At 42.3% G+C, this 19,873-nt stretch overlaps 1 protein-coding gene across 2 annotated transcripts in view; it reads right to left on the bottom strand.

Moving 5' to 3' along the window:
• BBX (BBX high mobility group box domain containing) overlaps window positions 1–19,018 on the bottom strand; it is a 198,743-nt gene extending 179,725 nt beyond the window's left edge. For both annotated transcript variants that reach the window (XM_039484007.1, XM_039483983.1), the window contains exons 1-2: window positions 18,894–19,018; window positions 15,782–15,854 (exon numbers count right to left, since the gene is read on the bottom strand). The gene's annotated coding sequence lies outside the window, so the exon portion shown is untranslated. The remainder of the gene's footprint in view (window positions 1–15,781; window positions 15,855–18,893) is intronic.
• Between the last annotated feature and the right edge of the window lie 855 nt (window positions 19,019–19,873).

Genomic DNA, 19,873 nt, shown 5'->3' on the forward strand with positions numbered 1-19,873 from the left:
GACTGTCCCTATAAAATTGGGACATCTGGTCACCCTATACAGATTGGAAAAATCTCTAAGCAGAACAGAAGGAGAAGTTCTGGCCCCATCTGCAGACTCAGGCAGACATTATGGTTTTGCTTTACACTTGGTTGACATCTGGAAGGTTATTCTCCTCAACTACAGGGGCAAGAATTTTTTTTAAATGAAAGCTTAGATTCTGCTGAAGTTGATGACAAGCAACCAGAAACGGCTCTTGCTCCCTGTGGACGGGTGGATTTTGTCTTTTCAAGGAGTGGTATAAAATCATTTATTAAGCAATACATTTAACCAGAAAAAAGAATAGCAAAAAACTACATATATACCACCTAGTCAAGTTAACAGTGCTGTTGTAACTATAACTTTAGCTTTTTCTGACTCCTTATGATGCTGTGTATCCTTAACTTTGTAATTTTTTTTCCCATTCAGTTACCCGTCATCTCTTAAAAAAATGAAAACAAAACAAACAAAAAAACCACCTAGAGTGACTCCGCTTGTAGAATTTACAAGCTCCTTGACTCACAGTAAATTCAGCTTGTGTAGTTTACAAATTCCATCAGCTTTGCTAGACAAACCTCCATGTTCTCTGAGCATAGACCCCTACCCACAATCAAATCTGCTCAGGTAGACTGCAGCACCTATGCAGAGCTCCACTAGCTTCAAGAGAACTCTGCATGTGCACAGGAGTCTGTGTGAACATATCTGAGTGTCGCAGCAGGTCCTTAATTAGCTGCACTCACGTATAAGGCCTTGCTCCTGCAACTGCACGGGTTTAGGAGCCTGCACATGTCGATGCAGTTGCAGGATCAGGCCCCCAGTGTGCAACTGTAGGCTTAAAGACCTGAGTCTACTATGCACGATCAAGGCGCCATTTTCAAGAACTCTTACTTTTGTTAAATAAAACCAATTCTTTTTTTCAAGCCAAGCTGAAGCATTAGTCCTCATGCCAAGTTCCAGACTTCAACTGTTTTTTCCGGTACCCATGTTTGGTTTTTAAAGTGTATTACAGGATTCCCAGAAGTTGTAAGTTTTAGAAAGTTCTGAATGAGTTTAATGGAAACTGTTTTACGATCTCAACTACAGTGCTGGTTATAACACTTGGGGGTGAGTTTTTGGTGTTAAGAATGTTCTGTGAACTGGAGTTCAAGCGTGCTCAGATGAGGTATCTATTAAGAGGCAGGATGTTTTTGGAGTTCTGGGTCAGCATAAAAACCTAGAGCTGAAAACAGTGCAAGCCACTGAAAAGAGTGAGTGAGAGCAAAGGCTTTTCAGGCCGATTTGCTTTATGTAGACAGTCATTTGTTTTGCCTGTTATTAAACTGTTGAACTTCGGAAAGCTGAAAAAGTACATTTTGGGACTTTTATCATCAAGTCCTTCACAAAACCCTAACATGCCAAAGAGACAGTCTTTGTTTCCAAACCAGTAATGCCGATCTTGAGAGTAGCAGAACTCACTGCCTGTCTTAGAGACTTTTTATGTATTTATGAAAAGTGCACGGCAATATATGTACTGCAGAGGATTAAAGGTGGAACCCTGGATCAACAGAACCAGGCGCTATGCACTAAAGGATGTGATGCAGAACACAAATGTTTTTATCATGCATCACGAGATCTTGAAAATACAACACTTCACAACATTGATCCAGGACACTAAAAGATTTTGCCTGACCCTGCATACACATCGCTAATAATACTGAAATCTGAAATGATATGGTCTCTTGAGAAATGTCACTGCTGACACTAACTTGTGTGTGTGTGTGTGTGTGTGTGTGTGTACGTATATATATATACACACACACACACACACACAGAAGTTGTGTGTGTGTGTGTGTATATATATATCTTTAGTTAGTTAGCTAGCTGGGGGGATAGTTCTTTCCAGACATGAGGAGTTTGCATATACAGTACTTATGGCTCCAATGAGGCAACATTGTTTAGTGGACTTAACATAGGGCTAGAAGTTAGGAACTTTAGGAGTACTGTCTGGCTTTGCTAGTTACTGGGTGGCTTCACCTTAACCTTCACCTTGTGTGTATTTCTCCATCTACCAAATGGAGATGAGAATAACTGTCACATGGGGATGTTGTAAGGATTAGAGAATTAATATCTGTAAAGTTCACAATAAAAGTGCTAAGTATTCAGGGGTGGCTCTAGAGCCCAGCGGGGCAAGCACCCGCCTGGGGCGGCCCTTTCCCAGGGGGGTGGCAGGCTGTGCCGGCGGACCTGCCGCAGTCATGCCTGCGGGAGGTCTACCGGAGCCCGGGGACGACCGGACCTCCCGCAGGCATGACTGCGGCAGCTCAACCGGAGCTGCCGGGCTGGGAGCCCTGAGCCTCAGGCGTCTCCCGCAGCTGCGGGAGGTCCAGCTGAGCCGCGCGACCAGCGGACCCTTCGCAGTCATGCCCGCAGGAGGTCCGCTGCTTCCGCGGCTCGGGGGCGCCTCCCGGGCATGATTGCTTGGGGCGGCCAAATTTGTAGAGCCGCCCCTGTAAGTATTATTACTTTATAATAAATTTTCCCCGTTTGACAAAATATGACCTCCACTGCTTTGGTTTGTATAATCTGAAAGCCTTTCCCAGTGTACATGTATTTAGTTGTATATTTAATATCACGTTGTGTTAGAGAGAGATTCATTTCCTGTCTATGGCAGGACAGAAAGCCACAAATCAATCTAGCCAAATTTAAGCTTTTGAGGAAACTGAGAAGAATGTCTTTTCCAGATCTTACAGGTGATCTGCAAGCATATTAAACAAAAATTGAATAGGCTCATGCGCTGTGTATGCTAAACAGCAACTGGCAGTAGTAATGTTAATACTAAGTATTTTCACTACATGAAACAGAGGGTTAATAAATGGAAAAAAAGCTTTTTGGGGGGGGGAGGGGGAGAAGGGGAGATGGGAGTCAATTTCAAACTCTCAAACTTTTTGACCAGCTCTACAGCACAGAGCTTTCCATCCAAAGGTTGCAAAATGCTTTACGAAGTCAGCTGAAGGCGGAGCTGGGGGCGGAGTGGAGCTGGGATTGGGGACAGAGAGGGAGTGAAGGCAGAGGTCGGCCTGGAGGCTGAATGGGGTTGAGAGAGGAGCAGAGCTGGTCTGGGAGCGGAGCGTGGTTGGAAGCGTGATGTTCCCTCCCTACCACACGCCCCCCCTAATGTTCCTCTGCGCCCCCTAGGGGGATAAGCCCCAAAGTTTGGGGGACACTGCTCTATAGACGTCAGGACTCCCATTGGCTTAATAACTCCATCTCTGTGAGAGGCGGTAGCTCGCTGTCTACACGTGTGTGTGTGTGCGTGTGTAAGGGTCAGTATAACTACGTTGCTCGGGGTGTGGATTTTTCACACCCCTGAGCAACACACTTATACCAAAGTAAGTGCGTAGTATAGGCCTGGCCTGAGAAAGAGGAAAGGCTAGCTTCACATGGATTGAGCATGCTTACCAGATTGGGCCCCACAGGCAAGATAAGCAGAAGAATGCCAAGCCTGAGAATCTCACCAGCACTTAGCCATGAGCTAAGGCTCTAAGCTGCTCATTAGCTGTAGAGCGGCATCAGCACTTAGCTATCTTTGCACATCTACCAGGGGAAACTTTGGTGCCTACTGAGTTAGGCAGCAGCTTAGCAGGTTTTGAGAATGCGTAGTATAAATGCCTGGATTGAGGTACCAAAAGAGGAAGGGGCATCTAAGTCCCTTTGGATTGAGCCCAAATTGACTTGTCCAATGCCACAAAGCAAATCAGTGGCAGAAGATGAGTGCCAAGCCTGAGAATCTCACCAGCACTTAGCCATGAGCTAAGGCTCTAAGCTGCTCATTAGCTGTAGAGCGGCATCAGCACTTAGCTATCTTTGCACATCTACCAGGGGAAACTTTGGTGCCTACTGAGTTAGGCAGCAGCTTAGCAGCGGTTTTGAGAATGTCAGTAGTACCTAAATGTTGGATTGAGGTACCAAAAGAGGCAGTTGGGCATCTAAGTCCCTTTGTGAATCTAGCCCAAATTGACTTGTCCAATGCCACAAAGCAAATCAGTGGCAGAACCCCGATGAGTGCCCAGGTCTTTTACACCAAACAGTAGGCTGGTGATAAGAGTGCACAAAACTTTGTAAGGGCTACTCAGTCTGCAGGATAGGTCCTAAAAACCTTATCCGCTGAACCATTCTTCACTCCCTCCACCCTTCCTTTAGCTTAGAAAAGTGCACTAATTTAGTCTTATCTTTAACTAATCAATCTGGCTTTATGTGAACTTACATGAGAAATTATACCAGTATAATTCAAGTGTTAAAAACTCATTAGTGCAGACACCATTACACCCATATAAAAGTGCTTAAATTGGTATAGTTTATTCTGGTTTGGGAAGCTGAATAAACTATATGGATGTTAGGGACCTTTACCCCGTTATCACTGTATTCACATTAGGGCTTTTACAGGTATAACTAACAAGCCCCACAACCACAGTAAAACTTTTTAAGTGTAGCTGAACCCTAAGAAATGTTCTTGATGTAGGAAAGATTCATGAAGGTACTCCTTATGAACCTACATCTATATCCACCAAGTCAATGGCAAAATTTTTCACTGGCTTCAGTGGGAGCATGATCAGACTGACTGTGGTATATTTCTTGTGTTATGGGATTATGTCATTTGATAATGGGGCTAAGATTTTCTGTAAGTGCCCAAACATAAGGATATATTAAGAGAAATGTTGGTGGGATATTTTCATCAAGTTGGGAAAATAATCAGATAGATCAAAGGGAAGGGAAACAGTCAGCAAGTTTAATTTGTAGCCATGAGATATAAAAATGGATATAGTTCCTCCAACCACACGCTATCAATGTAGTCAGAGCAATATTTTTAACATGCACTACTCCTAGCGGGCTTAGCTAGTGCTTTCGTTATAAACAAAAGGCTGAATTCTGTTTGTAGTTGCTGTAAGAGCTGATAGAGTTGCACCAGTTTACACCAGGTCTGAGTTAGGCCCAAAGATTATGAGACCATTTTAAAAGAGCGTCATAGCTCATATTGTCAAATATGAAGAGTGAATTTGAGTGGCTCAATTTCAGGGTGTCCAGCATTTAAGACCTTACAGGGGTCTGATTTTTCAGAGAATGGTGCTAAACACTTTATGAATATCAGGCCCCTTTAGGGTGTTTCATCTTGGGCACCCAAAAATCACTATGGAAAATTGTGGTTCAAACACCTAGGCACGACTCACACTGTTGGAGCTCCTGTGGAAAATATCCAAAATATTTTACATGGGTTTTGTTTTGTTTTTTTAAGACCCACACCAGTTAGGAAAAGGATGGTTCAACCATATGAAGCGGTGGTAACTATAAAAATCAGCCACATCAGTAAAACATTCTGTTTAAAACACTCATGTTAAATAAGTGCTATTTTTTTTAAAGGGGATTTCATAGAGTGTCTCAGTAATTTGCAGTTTCAATAATAAATAATAAGCTACCCAAATATCTGGCTTTCCCCAGACCCTGGACATGATTGCACTAGTTCCAAATGTATATTAAAATGAGAATGGTGACTGCTTCATTGTGATTGATTCCTGTTATTTAGGCCTGTTCTCATAGGAAAAAGAGTAGATAATATTCAGTAATTCTCCCATCTGTTTTTTAAAAATGACTCGGGTTTATACTTTTTTCAGGAAGATTTTTTTTTTAATATACTGTTCCAAATACTCACAATTTACAATATCATTTTAACCTTTGTTTCACATTTTCTCTTAATTTCTCTGTATGTCTCTAACCTCATCTATGAATATTTGGTTATATAAGAGTCACCGTAACTGTTAAGACTGAATACCAACTTCACTGATTAGGATAAAATATGGAAAAACATAATCGAGTGACAAGATCACAAAACCCAAGTTTTGAGGGAAGGGTTAGGATAGACCTATAAATGGATAACCACTCCGTCAAAAAAAAGCATCTAAAATGTGAATATTTTGTGTAATTGTGTGAGCTGTACATTTCTGAGCCTACAATCCAAATGTGGAACTTTTCATTCCTTAATGGGGGGTGGACAGATAGCTGAAATGCACATCACCTATCTCCACCTAGCAGTGGGACAGGGTGTGTCTGACCCTGATGACACTTTGCCTGCTGACAGCTTCGTTTTGTTTTCTCCCTGTCTGACCACACTAAAGGGAGAGCCATAGCAAACTGTTACTCTACAGATCCACCAGGGAGGGGATTTTTGCCCATATAAACTAGCCACTTGGCTATTGGCTACAACTGGTTCTAATCACAATTCATTAGGTGAAATCCATTCTCACAAGCAGTGGAATGTCTGATTAGGCCTTCTGAGCTGCCTCTTTCTTTCACAGTACCTCTGATTCAGTCTGGCCCAAATGACACACAGTACATGGAGATGGAAGGCCTGACAATTTACATTAAGGTTTCTACTCAACATGATCAGTGGCTTTCCCACTGATGGGTCTTCTATAACTGACCAATATCAGATAATCCTGCAAAGTTTGCTTTTGATAGGGTGACAGGACTTCTTGTGAACAGTCAAACTAGTCTAGGGTGACAAGATGTCTCAATTTTATAGGGACAGTTCTGATATTCGGGGCTTTTTCTTATAAAGGTGCCGATTATCCCCCCACACTCTGTCCCGATTTTTCAAACTTGCTATCTGCGCACCTTAAAGTAATCATTTCTAAGAGTTAAACAGTTTGGCAGCTTTTAAAATCACAGCCAAAGGGCTTTGGATGCTCAATTCTAATTAATTTCAATGGAAATGGAGTGTCCAAATCTCTGCGGCAGTTTTGAAAATCTTAGCCTTGCCGTACAGTGTGCCTTTTGACTGTACAACTCATTACACATACCCTGCAGTTGCTTTGTCACAGTATCGAGTGCAGTGAAACACCATGGACTACTTTGTATACTGAATTACTAAATTAGAAATAAAGCAGTATTGTAATTTGGCAACAAGCACAAACTACGGCTTTAAAGCAAATATGGCTGTATTACCAAATTTGCATTCAAACACTTAATGCTAGATTTCACCCCCAAAAGCACACATTCAATTCTCTTTCTAGTCAATGAGAGTTCCACACATACTTCCAAGGGCAGCATTTAGCCCTTCATATTTTGCCTCCTCTTGTTAATCTTCTGTATATCAACAAACAAAATGTAAAGCTACCTCTGCTTGTTCCAGGTGAAAAACTAGTTTTCTCTATTTAATCTAACCTCCTTGATCTCATGATTTTTGGAATTTCTGGTTGCTATTTATGCATTAAAAAAGTTCTTACCAATAGGACCAGAATACTACATTTTCAGTAGCTACTTGCGTAACCTATTTCACTATCAATTTTGGCACTTTTCATTCTGCAAACATTGAATTCCTTCCCTTTCTCCCCCTCCCCCAGTGCATGTCTCTGTTTCTTCTAATGAAGCTGGAAATTAATTATGCTATTTTAATTTGCTTATTAATTTGTACACCAGCCTCATAATCAGTATTTGATCATGCTTCAATTTTGCATACTTATTTCAAAATATATTAAGAATAGTGTGTATGGCTGATATTTAATATGATGTACAGAAATAATATTCCATACAAACTAAATAAAGAAGTTCTACTCTTTTTTTTAAATCTATTTTACAGACCATTTCAAATTAAAGTTATGCTCTGATCTTGCAAGTATGGCACATGGAATGCTCACTGACTGGCATGATTTGAGCCATGCATGTCATTTTCCACATGGCATATTCAACTGGAAGTTTGGGCATGAAGAAACCATTTGTAGAGAGAAAGAAATGCTAAAGTTGGACACTTCAGAAAGGTGGGTGTGATAATACTTCTTCCCCAATACACAGTTCTATTCTGGATTTATCAAAAGATCCCCTTACTTAGCCATCCAGGGTGTCAGATTTTCAAAGCTGATCTTGCTCTGAACTACCATGGTAGTGGCATGCTCCCTTAATAACAAGCATTCAAAATCTACTTGGAAGGTTTATTAAAGATTTCTTAATGAGTATTGAAACCCAAACATCAAATTTTAGAAGCACAATGGTTTTCCTAAACCTACACTCTGTTAGGAAAGCATTACTGGTAGTGTAGTTTAAACAGGGCATAAATGAAAGCTTGGCCCAGAGCAGATCCTTCTTGTTAGGACCAAGGTCAAATTAGGGTGGTATGTTTTACTGCAACAAATCATAATGTGTGTGCCATATACTTCATCAAGAAATAGATTGGAAAACATGAAATGGGAGAATACCCTCTCAGTTAGGGGAAGTCTGTATATTTTGACTCTCTCTCCCCCCCTCCCTATACTTCTTGTCATCTTAGCTTGGCAGCTCTTCAGGACTTGGATTGTCTCTTACTCTGTGTTTGTGCAGCTTCCAGCATAATGGGCCCATGACCCAGATTGCGCCCTCTGGGCATTATTGTAATATAAATGATAATGAATAATAACGTGAAGCAAAGGTATGTGCTGCTTCCTCTGAGGAAAATTAGAGGCTTCTAACAACTTTAGGGACCTGATCCTGCACCTGGACGCATATGGGTGAATCCCTGTGCTCACACAGAGCCCCACTGAAGTCACTGTGGCTCTGTGAGGAATCAAATTGCATGGATCCAGATGCAGAATTGGGCCCTAGTCTGTTCTTCAGTGACAATTAGTCCAAAAATGCCTTAGTTTCCCAATGTATCATCCTCTCTCTAAGAAAAATCACTGTCTCATATTTCATTGCCTGGTTGGCTCAAAGACCATCTGTGGAAAGCAAATCCAACCTGGCTAAACCCAATACAGTTTCAGCAACCTGGCAAAAAACACTACTGGAGGAGACTTCCTTCTGAGGCTTTTGCTGTCAAACTTTGGATCAGAATCTCACATGAGTTTAACTCCACTGACTTTGGTGGAGTTAGTCCAGATTTAAACTGGTGTAAGTGAAAGGAAATCTAGCCACTCTGCTTCTCCTCTACCCCAAGTTCATCTGCAAATCTCTTGTGATGACATCCTCATATGTATTGCTTTAACCACCACAAAAATCCCATACACACAAAAATGGCACAAAAAGAACACAGGCTGGAGAAAGACTGACTATTCCTCTGCAAGAGGCATAATCCTAGCTATTATCATGTGATGTGTATTACCCAGCCTCAAGAGCTCTTGCTAGTAGTGTGGGTAACTCCTGACGAAGTGGCATACAGACACAAATAAAATGGGAGAACAAATGAGACTATGCCAAAGCATATTCTGAAGGGTCTTGGTGGAGCTTGTTGAAAATATTATGTTGCAGAGACTGAAAGGGCCTGGGTTCAAAGACCTCAATGCAACAGCATCATGGTATATTTAGCAGTCCCAATCTACCAGGACACTGGCAGTTTGTGTGCGCCTTCTTCATTTGTACCCTCGTCTGGCCTTGATTCTGCTGTCACTGACATTAATAAGAGCAGGATCAGGCCCTCTACCATCTGATCCTGCTTTCATTGAATTTGGTGCAGGGCCAGCTCCAGACCCCAGCGTGCCAAGTGCGCGCTTGGGGCGGCATGCCACGGGGGGCGCTCTGCCTGTCGCCGGGAGGGTGGCAGGCGGCTCCAGTGGACCTCCCGCAGGCATGCCTGTGGAGGGTCCGCTGGTCCCGCAGCTCGGGTGGACCTCCCGCGGGACCAGCGGGCCCTCCGCAGGCACGTCTGCAGGAGGTCCACCGGAGCCGCGGGACCGGCGACTGCCAGAGCGCCCCCCACGGCATGCCGCCGTGCTTGGGGCGGCCAAATTGCTAGAGCCGCCCCTGATTTGGTGGAAGCAGGATGAATCCCTTAGCATGCATTCTTTCAGGCATACTGGGTGACATGGAACTTTCAGTCACACCTGTGCATACACAGAGTAACTCCATTATAGTGACTGGAATTACTCTGGATTTACAAAGGCAGAATCTGACCCAGCCTGTCATATTTATTACCTTTCAGAAAAACAGGCACTGGGGGAGATGCACCTTCCCATTCACTTGCAAACCAGCAAGAGAAGGGGGGGACAAACAACTTGTTAAGATCCATAGCAAAGACAGACAGACATTTTTGGTCTCTCAAATCTGAATTAAGCTCTACAGATCCCATCTCATGGAAACCCAATGAATATATATTTTGCTGAATGAGGCCCCTGATTGTCACAGGCCCTTAATGACATTACAGACCAGTGGAGTGCTACTTCATATTTTCAAAGTGTTTTTTTCACCTGTGTAGAAATACATCACTTATGAAATCTCTTCCACCAAAATACTAGGGGGAAAGGCTGCTTCTTATAAAAAAATTCTATGTCTCCTAAGCAACTAATAATCTGAATCTACTCTTACAAAATTCAGTTAGCTTTCTTTCCCCTGCTAATGACTAAGTTTTCATTGCATTAATCTTTCTTGCAGGCAGTGGTACCCAAAGCCAGTATATTTTCACATGTTGAATTGTTGAAGTTTCCTATTTATACCAAAAAAAAATAAAATCTTATGGACCCGCTCTTACATTATGCTAGAGAAAAAGAAAGTAGAAGTGCTGGAAAAGTCTGTCAAAAGCATGTTTTTTTCTTTGTTGATTAATCTCTTATGTAACTGAGCCTATAAATATTAAAAATAATAAAGCACCGCTATCATTGTGAGCGCACACTACAAATAGGTCTACAAATAGGTGCATTTATTTTTCCTCTCCTCAAAGAGAACTTTTATTTTAAATCAAAGCTAACATATCCTCAGTCAAGAAATAGTAACCAGCAAATCTGAATATCTGATACGCTGAAATATGTTTACTGAGCTCAGAAGTAAAAGTTCAAATTGATAAATCACCTTTATTTACCAAAATATGGTCATATAGCCAAAGTAGCTGCTTCAGGAAGTTATATGTTTCATATTAAATTTAATGCTGATTTAAATTAGATAAATTATAAATATTAATATAATTTCATTGTAGGGGATGGTGAGTTTTAGTACATTTTGTTTCTTTTACTACCACATGCCTGCAAGGCAACATCTTATTTCTAAAACTTGATGCTGGGAAGTAAAAAATTATCCACTGTTGGTTAAATACTGATGCACATAATGGAAAAGGCAAAAGCCTCAGGTTAATAAATTGCTGGATATTTAGACACTCCTGTCCATTAATCTGACTATAATGAAAAACTAACAGCTGAATATTAGTTGCAAATTTATTTTATTTTTTTGCACTCGTAACTTTAAGTGAATTACTGGCAAAATAGCAAATTGATACAGCTGGAGTCCTATAAATTCAAATCCCCAATTCAGCAAGGTACCTGAAGTGTCTAACTTGAAGCATATCAGTAGTCTCACTGAAGTCAATTGGACATCTCACATGCTCAGTGCACCTGCTTAAGCAACTACCTGAATCCGGGCTTTGGAGGCAGCATGTTCCAGGGGACAGGGCACTAGAGTGGCAATAAGATCTGGATTCTATTCCTGGGTCTGCTGCTGGACTGCTTTGTGACCTTGCGCAAGCCATCTCTCTACACCTCGGTTTTCCCATCTGCAAAATGGAGATGATAATGCTGGCCCACCTCTGAGATTTATGACTACAGAGTGGTTCAAGTACTTTGCTGGAAGCACAGATGTGAGTGCTTTTCTGAATCAGGACCTATCACTAATTATTATTATTTATTTTTAGAACAAGAACAGCAATGTGAGTGCAAACTTCTCCACATTGCCTCACCAATGTGGTTCAACAGTGACTTGGTGGCTCACTCCTACAATTAGCTTAATCTTTATGCTCATTCAGTGGGCTCTTCTGAAACTATCAAGGAAGATGTCAGCTGTGATAACTCTTTTTTAGTGAAACTGACAAATGTCCACTAGCAACAGAACTGAGACCATCAGCTAAGCTCAGAGAACTGGTCGTTATTGTGGACCTACAAATGAGGGTCTGAACTAGTAACATTTTAATATAAAATTGAAAAATAAAATGGGTTTGAACAAGACACCACAGAAACAAACTAAATAAATTATACTCTAAATGAAAGAAAGTTGATTTTTTCATATTTACTTTCTAGAGGTAATTTTAATACATGTAATTAAAGTATTTAAATCAAGATAAGTGGTCTATTAAGTAACAAGGAAACAAAATATATTTAGAGTAATATCATTTGTAATTATGAAACATAATAATCAGTAAGAAAACCTGTGGTATAGCATGTGCACCATGTGATTTATCTACAGGTACTTCTGTTGCTCACATCACTGTAGTATCCCACAAATATGAATGAGTTTAATGTTGCAACACTCCTATGATACATGAAAATATTAATAGTCTCCATTTTTCAGATGGAAAAGTGAAGCAGCGGGAGATAAAAGCCTCCATTTTCAAAAGCAGTCTCCAGTTCAGGGTGACTCAATCTGAACACTTGTTGCTCCCACTGACTTCAACTGGAACTCTGCCTGCTCAGCCCAAGGCAGCACACTGAAAACTTAAGTCAGGCAAAACCAGTGGCCACTTTTGAAACTTTCTGAACTAAACCATTTATCCTAGGTCACACAGGTAATTTGTGGCAGAAGCAGAAATTGAACGCAGATCTCCTGAGTCCCACTCCAGGGCCTAATCTATAATGCCATCCTTCCGCTCTAAACCACTTTTGAATATACATGAAATCTTGCATATTATGGAGGCTGTGCACTGTTAAACAGATGCCATGTTTCACCTTACAGGTGCTGGGTGAATGGATTCATAAACAACCTATACACACACACATGTATCTAATTACTTTGCATAGATAGATCTACCATAAAAAGTAAAACAGAGGACTTAGCTACTTTGTGTGCATACATCCTCCTTTTGCACATTATGTAAAAGAAAGGTTTACCCCAATGCTGTTGGCCGAAATTTCCTATCCTCGCATTGTTACACTGTGTGTTGTACGCAAGGTGACTGTCACTTTCCACTCCAGTGTTGGTGATGTTTCAGTGCTGTTGTAAGTATAGTATTTAAGCCCCCTATCCATCAGATCACCTAGGCACAGGTATGATTTTAACCACATGAGTGACTTTAATGGGACTACTCATTTGCTTAAAATTACTTATGTGATCTGTGAGTTGGGGTCATAGTTTGTAAAGTGCTTTGAGATCCTTTGGGATGAAAGAAAATCATTTTTATACTTAACATTTTTATCACTGATATTAAATGTAGAATACTGACATTTAATATCTTTAATTACTCAAAGAACAACTGGGAGACATTAGGACTTTCCTCCTCACATTGGACAGGAAGATACCTATGAATGAATTTGCATCATTGTTTCTCCTACAGGCCTTTTGCTGAAGGTAACTTCCATGGGCATGCAGTAGGTTTGTGATACAGGTCTTAGATTTGCTCACTAAAACATTCTGTGCTGACCAAAAACACCAAAGAGGATTTTACATTATTTTGAATTATGTGTTTACCTGAAACCTTATTTACTATTTTGCTCCAGTAATTCAGACAAGTCGTGTATGTTGATGAAATGCCCAATGTTTGAGCTTACGTGCCAGTGTCTGAGATTATTGGTCCTTCTGCACATGGATCCTGGAGGAAACAATTCCCCACCCCTGCACCCCCACAACACCTGACTTCATCAGGATTATTGTAGATTAGTTTGTAACTGAGATCAAAATCTGACCCTATGCATTATATTGGGATTTGTATGAAAATTGTTTACTAAACTCTGTTTAAAATCAAATTATACAGTGATTATAGCTCCTAAAACCATGTGATTAAAAAAAAAATCTTAACTTTCATCAAACAGAAGAATTCCCAAAAGTAAATGAAAGTATCTGGTAACAGCCAACCTTGAGGAAATCTCCATTCTACCATTAACTAGATACATTTTTATATTACTTTTTCAATTTCAACAAAAATTTATTCAGTGCTTCCTTAAAGTTTCCATTACTCCCGCCTCTTCAATAGGATATTTTACCATTTCTCTGCTTCCTAATTTGTAAATACCATTTCAATGCTATTTGGAGCTGCATTTACACTGGTTCTGTAAGTATAAGTAGAATTAAACTGTCCACTTCTTGTGGAGCTGTATGGAGAACACGATCAGCCCATCATTTATGGAACAGAATTCTACGCACCCACACATCTCCATATTGTGTGGAAGCTATATATTAAGTGCAAGGACCAAGGACAGTATTAGGACAATGCCAGTTATGATGTAAGGTCTCAAAGTTCTGCTCTTCCCAAAAATCCTACACCATTTTACCAAATAAAGATAAAACACTTTGTAGCGTACAGAATTCTAATTTGACTTTAAATGTAAACAGAAAATTTTTCAAAAGTGTGTGTGTGTGTGTGTGTGTGTGTGTGTGTGTGTGTTCGTGTGTGTGTGTGTTCAGCTTTGAGCAACAGTCTGGGTCCTATCAGTAAGCTTTTGAATTTTGTATGCGATTTCACTTTGTAAAGACTGTTGAATCAATTATTCTGCACATAATGTGAGTCTTATCAATAAGATTATAAAATCTGGTTAGCAGTTTTTGAGAACTATATTTTTCCAGTGCAACTGGTCTTGTAATAAAATTGTAATTAGTTTATTTTGTATTAAATTTCTTTCGACATTATAGTTTATGTCAAAGGATGAATGGCATGTATATACTCCACTCACTACTCCCCATACAGGCTGAATTATTGGAATGTGGGTGTTAATCTCTGCAGGAACTGGGAAAAGAAACAGAATCCACCTCCCTCCAATATCTGACAGGTCATGGGCCACAGTCTCTCCGCTGCCACTATCCCACTAGTTAGTATTGTGGCTGCAGCCATTTCAAATGATCCCACAAGAGCTACTCCCAGCAGCCTCCTTTGCCTATTTGGGATCATCCCATACCTCATGTTTGCCATACAGGGGCTGCTGAAGATCAAGACTGTGTTATTAATGAGCTTTTACGAGAACTAAACTCGCCGCCTAAACGTGTGTGTTGGGGTTTTTTAATGATAGATACTCAATATTTGCAATGTTGCTATGTATTTCCATCATCAGGGCCAAATTCAGACCACTGTCAGTAGGTTCAACTGCACCAACGCTATTTGAGTTACACCCACTTATACCAGCTCTTCATTTGGCCCCACAGGTTCAAACCTCTATTTGAAATGAGTACATTATGTTTGTTCAATAGCGTCAAACTCTTCCAAAGAAAATGAACAAAAATGCTCTGGTTGCTAAAAGTACTTTGGAAATGTTAGCAATTTAATCAATAAAATTTGTCTTTCAAATTCAGTAGCTACCTGTGTTAATCAAACCCAGGAAGAGAAATGGTAAGAGATACAGAAAGCGCAAGAATTACCAGGAAAGTGGGATTTGTATGTTAAAACCAAGTTAATGCCTGTCACCCTAGTATTACAACTGTTCCCCAACTCCTAGAAGACAACTCTTAGATTTCTTAAACATATGCCTCTTCATATTTTCCCATCCCTACTGCCAGCCTCAAATTTACAGGCTGTATGTGGTTAATAACTTTTTAACTCACTTTTCATATGCCAATTGTTGTTTTAAAACTTTTGCCATAATTCAACTATTCTTTGAAAGCCCAGGGCTTTTCTTTCATAAATGAGCTAATAAGCTCCCAATACTGAGGGCCTTCTAATTGTCATGTTCATAATACCCATCCCCTTGCATTCCTAACACACAAAGTTTGTAATCTGACAGTTCCTGTGAGCACCCAAAAGAAGCTATGTTTTCTGAGGTGCTAAAACCTGAACAAGCATCTTCTCCATGAAAAGGAACAAGGAGATACCCTGGATCTCATGAACAACAATTACACTATTTCCCCCCTGTACAGTTTACATACTTACCCAGGAAGGCAAATGGAAATTACAGACAGAGGAAGATGAAGCTGTCTCAAAGCCTTTGTCATGTGATAGTGACCTATAAAGTATCAAATACAGGCACATCATCAGTACACCATGATTTTACAATATTGCAACTCACCACAACGCCAACAAGAGGAGAAATTCCCAAAACTTGAAACTTGCTTCCTCCTCACACACCCCTCCCCCTCGTACAAGTTCTCCTTAAAACGGGAAGCAGGTTGACAGTCGCAGGAAGCCTTAAACAGCAAACAAAAGATGCACCATGTCTTTAAAGGGCATTGGGACTGGGCAAGTGGAACAAATCATCTGAGTGTGCATCAGCGGGGTGGGTTATTTTCTCTCTCACACCATGAAATGTGCGACGTATCAAAATAAAAGGCAGAAAGTTGGTCACAAAAATAAACCACAATAAAGCCCAACGATTTACACAAGTGCTTTCGCTCAATCCCCAGCGTGGATAAATTCAGCGACGTAATAATAATATTAGAAATCATCAAGCTCAGATTTCAGGTACGAGATATACACAGGGAGAGAGAGAGGCGGCTGCAACGTTGTAGCACTGTTTCAGGTAATGCCCATTCCCCTTTTCCAGATCTAGAGAGTCCTGAAATCGCCAAACAAGCCCTTCCACCATCGCAATCCACACGGAGATTAGAGACCTGAATCCAGACAGTGCATGGGGAAATGCATTTGCAAGCCACCACCGCCACCCACCCCCTGTGCAAAGTATACAGCCACCAGAATCCGGGCTCTGGGGTGGGGTGAAAGGAAAGGTATTAAATATGGAGAGAGGCTAGACTGACCCACGGCTTTCCCCTTTTCCTCCTGGTCACCATCAAGTTTGCATCTTAGTTACAAAATGTCGATCTTAAAGGCTGACAAGACACAGGGAGAGGGGGGAGAGAAAGAGAGAGAGAGAGAAGAGAGTCCATCTTGCTTTGGGGGGGGAGGAGAGGAGCAATAATGTAATGCACAAATCTCACCCTCCCAGGGGGAAAAGTCTGCACAACACCTTTCAGGAGGGGAGGGAGGACGGGGAGGCAGGGAGAGAATGGGGGGGACCACGGGGCAGCTCCCCCCAGCCCTCCAGCTTTCCCTCCCCAACGAGATTTGGTGAATCAGACTGGCAAAAAACACCTCCCTGCTACTGCTCCCCTCCTCCTCCCCGCGGGCCCGGGCGATGATCCCGCTGCTGCCACCGGGGAGGAGGTGCTGCTGCTGCTGCTGCTGCTGTAAAGAGCCACATGGAGACCTAGACTCCTGTCCCCGCTCCATCTCCACAGCGTGTTAATATCGGGGAGTGGGCTGAGGGGGGTGGCAAGCTGCCCCCACCCCCTGCTGCGCCTAGATCTGGGACTTGAACGTGTCATTAGTAGGACAGGCAATGGTTTCAAAGCCCCAGGCCAAGTGACCATCCTCAGCAGCCTGGCTGGTTTCTCGCCACCACCTTCCACAAGGCTCCCCCCCACCCTTTTTCTCCAACACATACTCTCTCACCTCTTAAAAACTTTTAAACAAGATCCTCTCGTGAGAAGTCGCTAATTTGCCCCTCACACAGTTAAAATAAAAGCAGCAAGCCATTGCTCACAGGGAGTGGGAGAGACCCAGGCATTTTCTTTCCCCTTTCTACAGAAAAGGAAAGCAAAAAATAGCTTGTCTGTGCCTCTCACTCGCTCTGTCGTACATGTTGTCTCAGCTTCTTTTTGCATCGTTTCATTTTACCTTCCTCGTTCAGCGGCAGCGGGCTGTAAAAAGATATTTCTAAACACAAACCTGCTGTTTTACAGATCCCAGGATCAATGCTATTCCCTCCCTTCCTCCCCCATTGCAAACCTACACTGGCTCGGTTCTCTCCTCCCAGCCATGCAAGTTTCATACATTGCAAATAACACAGAGAGAGGAGGAAGAGAGAGAAACGGGGGGTGGGGGGGGAAGAGTCTGATTTCGGTAATTTACCAGCGACCCGATATCGCAGCAGCAAATAACAGTTTAACACCAATCTGGCTTCTGATGACTGAGTAACCCCCACTAAAGGCACCAACCCCCTCCCTGAGCAAATTATCTCCAAGTTTTCTGTCATCGCGACCATCCAATGTCACAACTTACCTTCAGAAATAGGACTTTAAACAGCCGAGGCCTTCCTTCCCCCCCAGCCTCTCTCTCTCCACCTTAAACTTATTGACACAACATAATCCCACATTCATGCAAAATCCTGACACAGCCTCTCTCCTCCTCCGTCCCTCCCCCGCCCCCCTTTATTCTTTCTTCCTCCCCGGCTTGCACTAGCCCCACTTTTTCTCTAGCAAATTACAACATGGGGGGGTGGGAGGGGAAGAAGAGGAGTGCATCGCACGGATGGCTCTACCGGAAAATAGAGCTTCCCAACTCTCAGAGCGAACAACCGAGCCTGCTTGTTGTTGGCTTCTCTCCCCCTCTCGCTCTCTTTTCTAAGTGACACAAAACCACAGAGAAACCTGGCCCCGAAAATAAATCAACGCACTTTCCCCCCCACCGGCCCCTGGGATGAAGTTTCGTTTCTGGCTGCCGCGATTTCCCTGTCAAGCCCCCCACAACCGCACAGCCGGTGTGGCTGGTGTGTTGTTGTTATCCCTCCTCGCTATTTCAGCCTCTTTCCCCCACCCCTCGCTCCTCCGTTGTTGCTGCTGCTGCTGCTCTTGCCTCTCTGTGGGGAGAGGTACTGGTTCAAACGCAGCCTGGCACTGGTTGGCCTACCCCGGGTGTATTTTTTTTTCTTATGCATTGCATTGCAATTCACCTCCCCTTCCCCCCCTCCCTCCACGCCCGGCCTTTTAACCAGGAAAGGAGGCGACAGAAACAAACCCCTTCCCCACCCAAAGTTTGAAATGAAGGCTGGGGTGAAAAGAGGGAGGAAAAGTGAGTGGAAATCGTGGCAGCAGCAGCCCAGGACCTGGAAAGGTCTCTGCCTTCCTCCAAGTCCACCCTACCGGCTGCTGCTGCTGCTGGAGGAGTCCTTGGGGGCTGCCCCAGTGCTGTTAAGTGAGTAATAGGAAGGAAAGTGTGTGGAGAGGGCACCTCTCCTGCCTGGCTTGCGAAGGGGGTTGCGTGCACTTACCTCTCTGAGTGTCTCTGTGTGTGTGTGTGTTTGAGTGGCCAGTCAGTGTTTCTCTATGTGAAAGTGAAGAGAAGAGCACTCAGCAGAGCCTCGGTTTTCACTGTACACTGCTCCACATACAGTACATGCAACCCGGAGAGACTGAAAACATTCATTTTTATATAAGGCAGCCTGCGATTGGCTCAGGGACTGAGGGACAGGTTTGCCAGCCATACAGCTGGCCTGTTACACCCAAAGAGCGAGAGACTCGCACGCACACACACACTCATATGCACACACTCACACACAAAGATCATCTCGTTTCTTTTACTAATGTTTCAGGACCTGTAGACAGCCTAGCAGGGCAGGTAGAAGGACCAGCAAACTCAGGTCAGTGAGAGCAAGGATGATCCGCACTAGTTAAAACGCTTGAAACTGGTGTCCATTGGTTGACTTGGGAGGGTTGTGGTAATAAACTACGACTCCACTGGATACCGAAGTGGGGTTTTTATTGCCACTGTATAGTGCCCCAAGCCCCATGGAAGAGCAATGCTTTGTGTTATGATTTGCCAGTCTGAACTGGTAAACAAGTAGCAAAAGGCAGGATTTCAGTTGTTGCTGATTATCAATCTTTTTTATTTTTACTCGGGATGGATTCATTCAGAGGCCAAAACATACAGAACAGAGAAGTTCAGAAAGGCTGAAATGCATCCATATAGTCAATGACTAGTTAGTAAGTAAATACAGAAAATCAATCCCATCACACTGGTCTGAAAACAATGAAGATAAACAGTTTTCTGAAATGGTCATTTACTCACTGAACTATCAGAAAGGTTTCAGACAATAACATCGCAAAGCGATACTATGAAGGACTAGTACTGCATGCTGTGTTAATAATCTTTCTCTCCAAAAGGTGTTTCAGAGGCCTTTACCAATTTACCATAAACAGTATGTTTTTTTTAAATTAGTGGTTAATATGGAAACTGAAGCTAATTAAATAA

The sequence above is a fragment of the Mauremys reevesii genome, linkage group 1 (genome assembly GCF_016161935.1).
Source record: "Mauremys reevesii isolate NIE-2019 linkage group 1, ASM1616193v1, whole genome shotgun sequence".
Lineage (NCBI taxonomy): Eukaryota > Metazoa > Chordata > Testudines > Geoemydidae > Mauremys > Mauremys reevesii.